The 13,549-nt window shown below is 44.9% G+C and overlaps 1 pseudogene; it reads right to left on the bottom strand.

The window, feature by feature from the left end:
* The window catches only part of LOC138567795 (cytochrome P450 2F2-like), a 351,472-nt pseudogene extending 338,824 nt beyond the window's left edge, over nt 1-12,648 (bottom strand).
* Between the last annotated feature and the right edge of the window lie 901 nt (nt 12,649-13,549).

Raw genomic sequence — 13,549 nt, 5'->3', positions numbered from 1 at the left:
CCTCCCGATCTGGGTAACTCAACGATAAAATCCATAGAAATATGTTGCCAAGGTCCAGCAGGTGGTTCATCTTGTTGTAGCAGCCCCAATGGTTTAGCCGAACTGTGTTTGCTTTGAGCACAGACTGGACAGGAAGATACGTACTCCACAACATCCTTATTCATCTTTGGCCACCAGAAATTCCTCTTCAATAATTCCAGTGTAGCGGTACGGCCCTTGTGACCAGCCATGGGCAGATCATGGCACCACGAAAGAGCTTGGTTCTGGAGTTCTTGGGTGGGTAGGTAAAGCAAGTAATCTTTGAACAGGTATTCTCCTTTGTAGGATAGAGAGGGGTCTCTTGGAAGAGAGGTGTTTTTTTGGGCTTGCAGAACCTGTTGTAAATATTTATTTACTGTTCCTATGAATCTCTTCCCATTGAGCAGCCATTCCTGTTCGGGGTGATTCCCTGATCCTTCTTGATGGCTGCGGGAGAGTGCATCAGCTAAGTGATTGTCTTTACCCGGTAGGTATGTAAGTATGAAATCAAATTGGGAGAAGTAATAAGCCCAACGAGCATGACGAGAGTTCTTGCATTCCATCTGTTGGAGAATACTTAGGTTCCTGTGGTCTGTTCGTACCTGAAACGGGTATTTCGCTCCTTGCAACAAATGGCGCCATTCCTCACAAGCCTGTTTTATTGCTAACAGTTCCTTTTCAATCACCGAATAGTTTCTTTCACTGGAGGTGAGTGTTCTGGAATAATAGGCAATGGGATGTTCGAGTTGATCTTCCTTCCTTTGTAGCAAAGCTGCTCCAATAGCCCCTTGTGAGGCGTCGGCTTCTACGATAAAGGGTTGAGACTGATCAGGCTGCCTGAGGATAGGTGCGGAGGTAAATGCTTGTTTGAGCTGATGAAAGGCGTAATCTGCTTCTGGCGTCCAACAGAACTTCACCCCTTTCTTTAGCAAAGCTGTGATAGGTAGGACTATGTTGGAGAAGCCTCTGATGAATTTTCGATAGAAATTTGTCAGCCCCAAGAACCACTGGATGTCCTTGACTGAGTTGGGAACAGGCCAATCGTTAATAGATGTAGTCTTGTTAGGGTCCATCTCAATGCGGTTTTCTGACAGAATAAAGCCCAGATATGAAACTGTAGAAACCTCAAAAAGACATTTCTCTGGTTTGACTAATAGGTGGTGGTCTCGAAGTCTCTTGAGCACTTCTCTTACGTGGAGACGATGTTGTTCAAAAGTGTGAGAGTACACTAAGATGTCATCCAAGTAAACTACAGTGGACTTGAACAGAAGATCACAGAAGACCTTATCCATAAATCTTTGGAACTGGGCTGGCGCGTTAACCAAACCAAAGGGCATTACCTTGTACTCGAAATGACCTAATGGAGTACGAAAGCCGGTCTTCCATTCGTCCCCTTGTCTGATTCGTAGGAGATGATAAGCCCCTCTGAGGTCTAGTTTGGTGAACCATTTAGCCCCTTGTACTGCTTCCATGATCTCCTTTATCAGAGGCATCGGGTATCGATCTCGGATGGTTTGACTATTCAGGCCCCTGAAGTCAATACAAGGTCTGAGTTCCTTGGTTCCCCTCTTTGGTATAAAGAACAGAGAAGCTCCAGCCGAGGAAGTAGATTCTTTTATCAAGCCATTCTGTAAATTGCTGGCTAGGTAGTCTCTTAATGCTTCCTTCTCCGGGAGGGATAAGGGATACATTCTCCCAAATGGAACCACCCCATTAGGTATAAGGTCGATCTTACAATCCTCGGCTCGATGTGGGGGAAGAGGTCTAGGAAGAGTGTCTGCAAATATGTCGGTAAATTCTTGATAGGCTACAGGAATGGAGTTAATACTCCTCGCTGGCACTGTGTCACCCTGATGTGAATGTTGCCCTTCCTCCTTCAAACAGGACTGCATACAAAGGTCTGACCTGAACTCTATAATGTTAGTTACCCAGTCGATTCCTGGATTGTGTTTTCTTAACCAGGGTATCCCGAGTATCACGGGAAAGTGGGCAGCCTTAATCAGATCGAATATCACGGTTTCATGGTGAGTCTTCATCTTAACCATGACGTCTGTAGTTTCTTGTCGGATAAGACCGGAAGACAAGGGGGTACCATCCACTCCTTCTACCGGTATGGGTTGAGGCTTTTCTCTCCTAGGAATGTCGTATCTACTGGCCCATTGGTCGTCCATAAAGTTCCCAGCTGCACCACAGTCAAGCATTGCCAGACACTCAACTGCTTGGGTAGAGGTCCATTCCAGGACGATCTTTAGGACCATAAGTTGGTTTGAGGGAGTACATGGTATAGGTGGGTTTGTAACACAGGGATTAGCAAGAGAAGCCCCTTCCGTGTCCCTGCTCAGGGTCGTGGTCTGTCGTTTCCCGATCTTCGGGGAGGTACTTCCGGACAATCTCTTAGAAGGTGCTTCTCAGAACCGCAATACATGCACAAGTGCAGATCTTTTCGTCTCTTTCTTTCTGCTGCGCTGAGGGGACCCCTTGCTGCACCTATTTGCATGGGCTCTTCAGTCTGGGAAAGAGATCTGTCTGGAGCAGCAGGCGTGTATGAGGATGGTGTAAAAGGCGGATTGGATCTGGTCTTCCTTCTTTCTGCTCGTCTCTCGGAAATTCGAAATTCCATCTGGAGGGTCAGAGCGACCAGTTCTTGGAAGGAGGAGGGTCTTGATACTCGAGAGAGTTCATCCTTTAAGTCTTCATGTAGTCCTCTCCTAAAGAGAGTCTGCTTAACTGAGTCAAGCCATCCTGTCTCCAAAGTTATCCTCTGGAAGTTCGAGGCATAGGTTTGTACATCAACAAGACCTTGTTTGAGGTCTAGTATGTTTTCATAGGACGCGTACAAAGTCTCGGTCCTTTCAAAGCGTTCTCTGAATTGTAGTACAAAGGCATTGTAATCATTCAGCACAGGATCAGTTTCTGTAACTAACGGGGTAGCCCATGCTAGAGCGTTACCCCCAAGGTTTGAGACGAGGAAGCCTACTTTTGCTTTGTCGGATTCATACATCTTTGGGCGAAAAGTGTAGTATACTCTACAGGCATCGAGGAATTCCTTAATCTTCTTGGGGTTCCCTTCATACTTCCCACAAGGTAAGGGCATAGGTGGGAGATCTCCCCGTACTTCTTCTCTCAGAATCATTTGTTGTCTCAGAGCGGCATTGTCAGCCTTAAGGGCGGTATTTTCTACCCTCATGGTTTGGAGCTCAGCAGTTATCCCCTGTATGGCATTGACCAATTCTTGATACTGCTCTAAGCTAGCCATCCTTTGGCGTTGCAAACTGTCATGCGATGAAGTAGTAGTTGCTTGACAAATACCCTCCTTGGTTCCCTCCTCCTTCTCCTCACCTGTACTCAATTCTTCTGAGGAACTGTCTGTGTCTATGGCTCTTCTTTCTCTCCAAAGGTCCAGTCCTTTCCTGTTGAGTTTGGGACGAGCTCCACTGGAAGCCACCCTGCCCGCTGTCCAACAGCAAGGCAGAAGGGACCTTCAGGGAGTCCGCCCCCAATTCCAGGGAAAAGCGTGGCTGAAAAACCCTGGTGTGCTTGGATGTAGTAGCACTACGAATATCAAGGCTGAAGGCTTTCCGTTGATGTAGATGAGAGGACTTCAATTCCCAGAAGACACTGCTGGAGTTGAGCTAGCGATGGAGACCTTAGCCGAGGAACAAGGAAGAGGTCTGCAGAAGGCTGCGGTGGGAAGGAGCATACAATCGTAGATGTATGTACAACAAGTTAGGAAAGAGCAATTGAGTGGTAGAAGGATCAAGGACTACAAAGCGGGAGGAACAGAAGAGTGAAGGAATCACCATGAGAGATCAAAGGCACAAGCGGGAAAAAACAAGGGGAGTCAGAGAGGAGCACTAGCGTACAAAACCTGGCGAGGAAAGCAAGGTTGCAACGCATCGATTACCGCGAGTGACGCCTATATATATGCGTCATGACGGTAACGTGCATGCGTCATGACGGTAACGTGCAGGACGTGGGAGACTAGACCGCTGGTGGAGGAACGGAATCAGCCCTTCCATCGTCTCCATAGCTTCCATTGAGCGCGCGTCATGACAATCTGATGGGGCACAGAAGGGGTTAGCCTTCATCAGCTGTGCAAAGACGTCTTCAGTGTTGGTATGGCTGAAGTGTGAGATAGAGGCAGTGAAAAATGGTAGAGTAGGTGAAGAGAGCAAAGTAGGAAAGTCTCCTTCTTCAACTGTCTCTCATGGGATTCCACAACACTCAACATTCCAAGGTTTCACTGCAGAGAGCAGTGCCAACCTCTAATGAATATGTACACATAGATGCATATACATATAACTATACCAAACATATATTTGTTCCTTAGCATATTAGATATCCCAATACTAATTGCAAGATACAATGTATCACATAGAATTGTGGTGCAAAAAGGATGTGTTCTACACCTTGTACCATGTCTCATAGGAGATTAATCAAATGTTGTTTGTATATTTTGTATTATAGGAGAAATGTGCACCTGTCAGGCTTTTGAATTGTGCCCGGCAGGCTTACCTGTATGTGCATCCTTCACATGTTTTGCCACCAGGGATGGGATGGTGAGCCACTACACATCCTGTATTGGTTTTTTTCAGTGTCGTGTTTGGCTGACTGGGAGCTAAATTGCTGCTCTGCTCTTAAGGGATGGTTACACAATGCCGGCCTGTACATCAGCCCACTTTCAAGGCTGACAGTACATCCATGAACTCTGGTTCACTTCAGTCTGTTCAGATAGCAGTGTCGGAAAGCTTCAGCTTTGGTGTAAGGTTACACAGTGGTAATGTGTTCTAGTGGAATGAAAGAGAGAGGGGGTAGGGAGCCTAGTACATTGGTTTGCTATATGGTTCTGAAAAAGGAAGAGAAGGAAAAAGGTGTACAATATCATGTTTATGACATGTCCTCCAGCAAAGTACTATGATGCCAGAGGTTGGCAAATAGGAAAAGAAATGAGGTGTTAAATAGTTTATAAGGGGTACCAAGGAAGCAAGATGGTAGGACAGTTTTTCTGGATTACAACTATGGGCTTGGTAAAACCTTCGACAGAGGCAGTACAAGACTCCACTTTTAGTATAAGTCTGAACCACCTTAGTTCAGGGTAGCATAGACAGCGCAGCCAGATTTATCTTAGGAGGGAGAGAGGGCTGTAGAATCAGTACAAATGAAATTGTAAAACAAATGGGGCCTCATTACGACCCAGGCGGTAAGTTACCGCCTGGGTCGTACCTTTACCACCATGGCGTAAACTACGTTTACGCCATGGTGGTTGGCGGACTTAGCGCCCCATTCCGAGGTTGGCGGGGCGGTAAGTCCCCAATCCCCATTTACCCTTCCCTATTCCCATTTTTGCCCCATAGGGCATAATGGGAGTGGGGAAGGCGTTAATTACGCCACCGTAAATTACGGTGGCGTAATTAACAACAAGGTCCCTTAGCGCCATGGATTTTAACACCTGCTAAAAGCAGGTGTTAAGTCCTCCATGGCGCTAAGGGACCTCGGAATCAGGCGGTAAGGGTCGGCGCTGTTTACGCCGCCGTAAACCCCTTACCGCCTGACTCGTAATGAGGCCCCCATGGTCCAAAGAAACAGTGAAACACTATGGGCCTCATCACGAGTCTGGCGGTAACCCTTAAATGTGGCGGTAGTGCTATTGCCACCACATTTAAGGGCCAGCCAGATCATGGCTTTGGCGGATTTCCCCGCAGCAAATTTGCCGATTTTCAGTGCGAAATCCGCCGGCGGTAATAGCGCGAATTTTCCCTATTGGGACCAATGGGGAATGAGGAATTGCCGAATGGGCCCAATGGGGAATGGGCAATAACCCTTCCGCCAAACCCGTGATCTGGCGCTAATAGCGCCGGGGGCTTTGGCAGTAGGGCTAATAGCGCCAGCGTTACCACCCACCTCGTGATGAGGCCCTATGTATTGTAAAAATAAAGGATCCATTTAAATGCAGGTAGCCCGAGATAAATCTAGGGGTAAATAAGTACTATCACACATATATGTAATCACAGTTATCAAAACACAACACTATGCGTGAAGGTGCACAGAGCAAAGCATAAACCTTATTTGGAACAAATAACAGTAGTTCTAGGGAAGTCAAAACCTTTTCATACACATTCAGTATAGGACACACCTATTCTTGGGGGGTAAACACCAATGGTTACTTTCACAATTATGTTCAGTAATGCCAGGGCAGTAGACCCTACCAGTTGTACAATGACTATCAGTAACAAATCACATAACCAGTCAACTGGACAGTATACATTTTGTAAATAGTGGGACACTTATTCCAGGTACAGTAAAAACCTATAACTACATTTGAGATAACACACAGGTATACTAGGTGACTAAAACATAAGGATGTACTATTCAATTACAGGTACTTTTGAGATCAGTGAAACAAAGATTGAGATTAGCAGTAACTTGTGTAACTTATTTTTGGATGGCACACAGCTAACTCAAGGTAAGCAAAACCCATATACTTTTTTATCCTCACAATGAAATCCAGATTAGATCTTTCCCAGCTATACAAGTACCTTATGTATGACGTATGTGGGACAGTTTTAACCAAAGACTCTGTGTGAGTCTGTCTACAACAGCACAGGGAAAGCAAAACCCAATGTTACACTTTACTGAATGACTTAAAGTTTTTCTAGTTAGGCAACAACCTAATACAGACTTATTCTGGACAGGCTAGCAGCAAGTCAAGGGAAGCAAGACCCAGTTGGGGACACTCATACAATTATCCTAACAGGCATAATCTGGTGATACCAACAGTTGGGGGACACTCATAGAACCATTCAATGTTCTGACAGGGTTTCTCCTGTGGTTATAACAATAAATCAGATGCCATATTGAAGCTGTGGGTGAACGTGCATGGTCTTAATTACTTTACGGTGGCTGATTGTTATCTTTTACTAGATTTAGAAGAGCCACTTGTGTTACGAGGGGCTACAAAAGTCTTTAACAACGTTGAAATTACTAGTATTATCAACAAGTGGGTTTGCATGCTTTATCCCAGTGACTGACCCCTTTTATCAGACCAATTGGCTTGTGTCAGTTCAATAGACTTCCCTTTGGATTGGCTAGTGCATAGCATGTTTTTGAGTGTATTATGTGTAATCCGTTTAAGAACATCCCATTTGATGTCACATTCCTGGGTGACATTTTGGTGCATGGGAAGAGCAGATAGGAGCATGGCTGAGCTCTGAACTGCATACTTGATGCATTGAGGGACCATGGTTTTACCTTGAGGGCCAACAAATGTAAGCTTGTAATCCCCGAGGTTGATTAACTTTGCCATTTAATTTCAGGGGGAGAGACCTGTCCCAAACATGAACACATAGATGCTACAGAGAGAGCACAAGAGCCTAGCAGAGGTGTACTTCATGTTCGTGGAATAGTGTGCTCATAAGACAGAACCACTGTGACAGTTGCTGAAAGGGTGTCAAGTTGTATTGGAGGCGCGATGTGGAAGATTGTTTTGAATATGCGAAAATGGAGATTTAAAATGTGCAGACAATCAAGGGCTGAACCTGGCAAGGAGTGTTTGATGAATGTGGATAGTAGGGCATATGACTTAGGTTCTGTCCTTTCTTATAGAGTGTGAGGCTAATTTGGGAGAATGGTTTATGCATCCCGCACTTTAGGAATGAGTTTGCAGAGCTACTCTGTGATAGAGTGGGAACCCCTGGCATGTGCCTGGGATGTTGAAAAGTTTAAGATGCTTTTTTGGGGTATGAATTTCACAATGAGGGCTGATCATACACCGCTCATTTATGTCCGGCTCCAGGAAGGGAAGGAGAGTTGTTATCCAGGCTGCTTAGGCTGGTAACAAAGCTTCGGAAGTACACATTCAGGGTAGAGTACAAGAAAGAGCAATGTGGAGGCAGATTGTTCATCTAGACTCTGGTGGATGGAAGACTTAGCCAAGATCAATCACAGTGGGAAGTGGCATGGGTGGAGAGTAGGGTATAAGTCTATTTGGATGCCTTGTGGCCTGAGGAATCAGCTATTTCTTTTTGTGTGGTTATGCAGACTTAGAAAATGGATAAAGTTTAGGCTAAAATGAGACCTTTTTGCCTGGACGGCTGGCCTCTGATTGCAACCTGAATGATCAGCTGAATACCTCCTGTAGTTTCACCATAGTTAAATGTACACGGTAATTGCTTTATTTTTGGTGATATATTGGTGTTACCTTACTCAATAAGGTTAATACTGGTGGGCACTAATTAGCAAGGCTAGAAAGGCATGAATGATACATGGAGGAAGTTAAGAGTTTATTGTTGGTTGCCAGAAATGGATGCTGATGTAAAAAATAAGGTCTCAACATTGCACCTTGCCAATCCAATGACACGTCTGCAGTTTCCCCTGTGTGCCCTATGGACTCTGTCAACGTGCCCGCCAGACCTTGGCAACAAGTAGTAAATGACGATTCATAACCATTCCAGGTTCTGCCTAATGACTGCAGATATGTGGTGTGTGTCGTGGATTATTATTGTAGGTGGTCTATCGTCAAGCAAATGAGAGAGCTGAAGACTGGCTCTGTGATTGGCTTTTTGAAGAAAGTGTTTGTTGTTGAAGGCATACCCAAAGTCATAGTGATTGCTGGTGGGCTTCAGTACACTTCACATGAGATGAATAAGTATCTAGCAATACATTACTTTAAACGCAAGTGTACCTCCTTGTATAGTCCCCAATCCGATGGATTGGTAAAGTAGTTTAGTGCTAATACAAATACATATGTGAAGGAACTTTTGAGTGTTCTGTTTTTATATTGCACCTCACCACCAGTACCATAGTAGTGACCACATTTAAGTTAATGATAGGTTGTCTGTCTTGCACAGATTTGTGTCCCGACTGGGTACGATGCAGTGGCCATGTGTTCAAGTAGGATTTAGTGTCAAAAGGAGCACAGGAGAGGAGAGTGCAGGAGAAAGATGCTGCCAGGAAGGAGCACATAGGTCATAGGCGGGAGGCAAAAGCTACGAATGAATGTGGGCACAAGCCAGGAAGGAGCACCTAGGTCATAGGCGGGAGGCAAAACCTAATAACGAATGGGTGCACAAGCCCTGAAGAGCTTCCAAAGGCCTAGCTCATGTTTCTAGTGCAAGGAGGATTGAAGAACGTTGAGGAGACTGCGTCATTTTTGATAACTGTGACAGGTGGAACATCAGTCATAAAGTACATTGTCGGACTGCAGAAACATCTAGTAGTAATGAACTTGGACCCTAGTCAGATATTGCTGAGTCATCATCATAGCTCCAGTCACCTTTCAGGTCGAGAGTGCATGAGGGCTCCATTCAGAGTGACGCGCCTTCTCGGTCTAGGCCTCGTTTTGTGTCCTCTTGTGGGGTTTGCCTATGAGATTCAAGAGCTTTCTAATGTATTGCGTATTTTCAGAATGTGTGCCCCTGCACCTTGGAATCATTATATCAGTGAAGGAAAGGAAAGGTTGCTATGCGTTTGCACTGTGACAGGCAGGTTCACCTGTAAGTGAGACCCACATGGAACCTTCAGGAACATTTGGTGACAGGTGGGAGTATTCTCTTCATGCTCCCTCACTTGCCCCTTCCTTTTTCTGTGAATAAATGTAGCTTAGCCTTCATACGTATGAAAGACTCCAGCGCCATTTATCATGGATCTGGTTATTGTGCTTAGGAAGTAAGTTACCTTATGAAGATGTCCTTGTATCCACAATATGGGAAGATACATGTTAAGCATTTTGTGCACATTTCTGATTGAACACGTATGTTAGTGTTATACTTAAACCAGCTATTTTCACTCAAGCAGACTCGGGACTCAGCAGGTACCAGATTCATTCTTTATTTCCTCACTTTACAGGGACATTTCATTACTCTCAAGATGTTACTGAAGACGAGACTTCAACCAGTCCATCCCCAGCAACTCCCAACTCAGATATCCGTTAAACCATACACTAATCATTGCGACACCAACATTCTCTGAGCTGTCACTCATTCACATGTACACACATTCTGCAAACAGGCATGGAGGACTAGTGAGGCAAGCATGTCCGTGACATATACTCCTACCTCACTCACTCCTGATCTAACAGTTGGCTATTTTATTTTGCTTTGATTACACGGACTCAGACAGTGAAAAGGAGTTTCTTGGGTATCAATTAGAATTAAGCAACAACAATACGAGACCATAAATTAGCTGTTTCCTGGTTCAAAGGGAATGAGGGGCATGCCTCATTATATATGTTTTTTAATTAAATGTCCTACATAAATTCTGACATGTATATTTGTATACATGGATACATTGTTTCATTCTGATACTATACAGTGTAATTAATAAGTGTATGGTATTGGTCATTTGTGGCAAAAATAAGGTCTTGAGACCAGTTGTTTCCTGTAATTCAACCTGTGAGCCAAGTACACACAAATAGAAGCTGCGCTGACCATCTAGAGTCCACTCAGTGCGTGATAGGTGCATTTGAAATCATGACATTCCTCAAAATTGACCCAAAATTGGGAAAGTCTGAAAAGGTTTTAAAAACACTGCAATTGCCGGAAAGACTTTATGATTTTTTTTGTACAACAGCTCAATACTGTGATGATTCACAACACTTTGATAAACGCACCCTGTGAAGGGAATGATGCCACATTAAGTGGCTGAAATGAATTCCACGTTTACAGCATTCATGGTACCAAAGACATGTTCTAAAGCTTTCTGCTCACCGTTGCCTTTCGTGAAATTGTAAAAGAGCGGGTAGCTTCCCCTGCCACTGAAGGCATCGCCGTTTTCAATCAGGGCCTTCTTCATGAGCTCGTAGCCACAGAGCACCACGTATCGTTCCGGCCCCAGGTGCACCGTGTACATTGTGCCGTACTTCTTGTGCAGCTGTGAACAGAAGACACACACTGTCTCACATGCATTTGCTTTCAAGTGTGCTTAAACGAGCACTATCCTACACATCTGAAAAGAAACGGAAGAGGTGTGGGCCACACTACATCCCACATCTACATACAATCGACTTCTTCTTGGTTTCATCCGTTTACTGAATGCTTAGTGGAAATGTTGCACAATGGAAGCTCAGTAAATGGAATGCACGTGCCACACTGCTTTTGCTTATGACACTGCACATGCCGCCTTTGTACACATCAGGGATGATTGCACAGATCAAAAAATCATGATGAGAAGTGGGTGGAGAAAAACAAAGTACTATGAAATCATCAAAGAGGATAGCCAAAGGAGAAGGTGATGTTGCAGATTTAACAGGGAACACACAATTCAGAGGGAGGCAGCAGAGGAGTAGCTATTGGCGGGAGCAAGAGGGAATAGAATGGGCATGGACAAGGGTTCAGCAGAGAAGGAGGGACGAGAACAAGGAAGTGGAGAATTGGGGAAGGGAGGAGAAATACAGGAGTGGAAACCTTGAGGCTAACAAGACTGGCGGATTGACCCCTAGGCTGTGTAAAAGCAATGGGGGTCACCTTCTAAGTCCTGCTAATTGGAAAATGTGATGATAAACGTGGCTTTGCAATTTGACTGCCACTTTCTGATTTTCCAGAATGTGGCCGTTTGGATTGTGGAGCTGAAGACACGTGACCTTTGCAATCACCCTGTGCTCAATCTTTCAGGTTTGCCACTGGCATGAGATATTCATTCTACTTGTAAAGAACGCATTCCAGTGGCGTCCACCTGCTGTTTTCAACCAGGCAAAGGCATGCACATGTGTTTCGAATCCACTGAAATGCCTCCTGCAATCACTAATGCTGAGTCATTTATCATTTCCAAAGATGCAGTGGAAAAGTCAGGCGTAAAGTGGATTTTACCTGTGTTTTTCACCCGTGCTGTGCACTTTACCACTCCGTGTTGGGAAAGTTGAACATTACATGGGTGGGGCTTTTACGCAAAATTGCAAACGGTCAAATCCCCCTCCACGCAATCTAGCTTTCAAAATACAATGTTTCCAGTGCTTTTAAAGCATCTGGAACTCTCTTGCCGTGGGAAGGTTTACATGTCGAAGACGAACTTGAAGCTTCTCCCCTTCAGAGGATCTATTCCACCCTCAAGGAACAGAAGATATATAATGTATAGCTATCAACCACATGCCCCTGCGTCATAGGCAGGGCACCCCTCAGTCTAAAGGTTATTGGCAATACGCACATTCTACACTCAGGCTTAATAAGGGTATGTAATAGCTAAACATTGCCAAGAAAAGTACTTTCGAAGACTGTTGTTATACCCTAGCTTGCCACTCTGTAACTAATGTGTCGGAGGCTTGATAGGGCTTTCCATCTTACGCTACTGCCATAATGCATCCTATTCTTACCTTGATAACAAAAGCCACTAGCTAATCAAGGCATGTGTCACAAGCCTTTCACATTAAGGCAGCGCAAACTACGAACCGTATCCTTACCAGATTTCAATGCCGGGTTACATATTAATTCATTCGTTTGCGTAAAGCACATTTGTAAAAGCAGAGGTTACCTTCATGAGTGAGTTGACAATGTCATTGAAACGGATTTGCATTAGGTTGCCTATAATAGGCAAGGGAGTTGGTCCAGGAGGAAAGCGGTGCTTTTCTTTCCTCAACATAAGGCAGGAGATGAAGGAAACCATTGCAAGAAGAAGCACTAGCCAGAGTTCCATCTTGAAGTCGAGCCGGCTACCTCTTCACCTGGAAAATAAGAAATGCCGCAATGAGAACCACGACCAGCTGAACGGGGTATTTCTTGGCAAACTCTAGTGAACTACAAAAAAACAATATTTCTAGCTGCATAAATTATACTTAGTGGATGCTTATGGGTAGTGCTCAAATTACATTCCCCGCCTGCGCATGTGCTAGAAATACCATTGTTCATATGCTAATTCCACTCGCAGTTGTCTATTGCCAAGACATATCTACTCCTTTGAAAAGTTTAAATGGGTCGAGGAAAAACAATCACCACTTGCAGGGCATCTGGCAGGCAATAAGAAGACCCTAAGGGGATGGGTGGCATCCGCATGGCCTCCAGGGCCCCAAGATGCTACCATGTCCGTTGCAGTGGATTTAAAACAAAAAAGACTTCCCATAATGCCATCACCCCTGGGGGATCAAAGGTGGTGCACCCGCCGTCGAGATGGAACCCGCAGCTCTACCGAGTGCAACTGCCATCTTCAGTCATAGAGGTGCAGGGGACACATCTGCTCATTCTACTGCTGCACATTCCTGAGACTGACCATGTTACGCAATTTGGGTGCTGCTTCAGGATTCATTATTAATACACTGCTGCATCAATTGCAATATGTAAGTAATGGAAACAAATATCATGAGCCTCATCTGAACATACCCACGTACAGATCAACAATGCTTGCACACTTGGCAATAGGCCATTTTGCCTGTCCCTCAACCACATGTTCCCCTGACCTTACCATACCCTTCCCCAGTTTGTTCCATTCCATTCACATGCATTTCCTGTCGCACATGTGCGTGCGCGCGCGCACACGTAGAGTGGAGCAAAGTGACTTTGTACTGCCAATAAACATGTTCCACTGCAAAAGTACTCATTGCAGTGGGCTA

This window comes from Ambystoma mexicanum, chromosome 2p, assembly GCF_040938575.1.
Source record: "Ambystoma mexicanum isolate Mex_15411 chromosome 2p, UKY_AmexF1_1, whole genome shotgun sequence".
In the NCBI taxonomy this organism is placed as follows: Eukaryota; Metazoa; Chordata; class Amphibia; order Caudata; family Ambystomatidae; genus Ambystoma; species Ambystoma mexicanum.
This window is presented reverse-complemented; position numbering and strand designations above follow the sequence as displayed.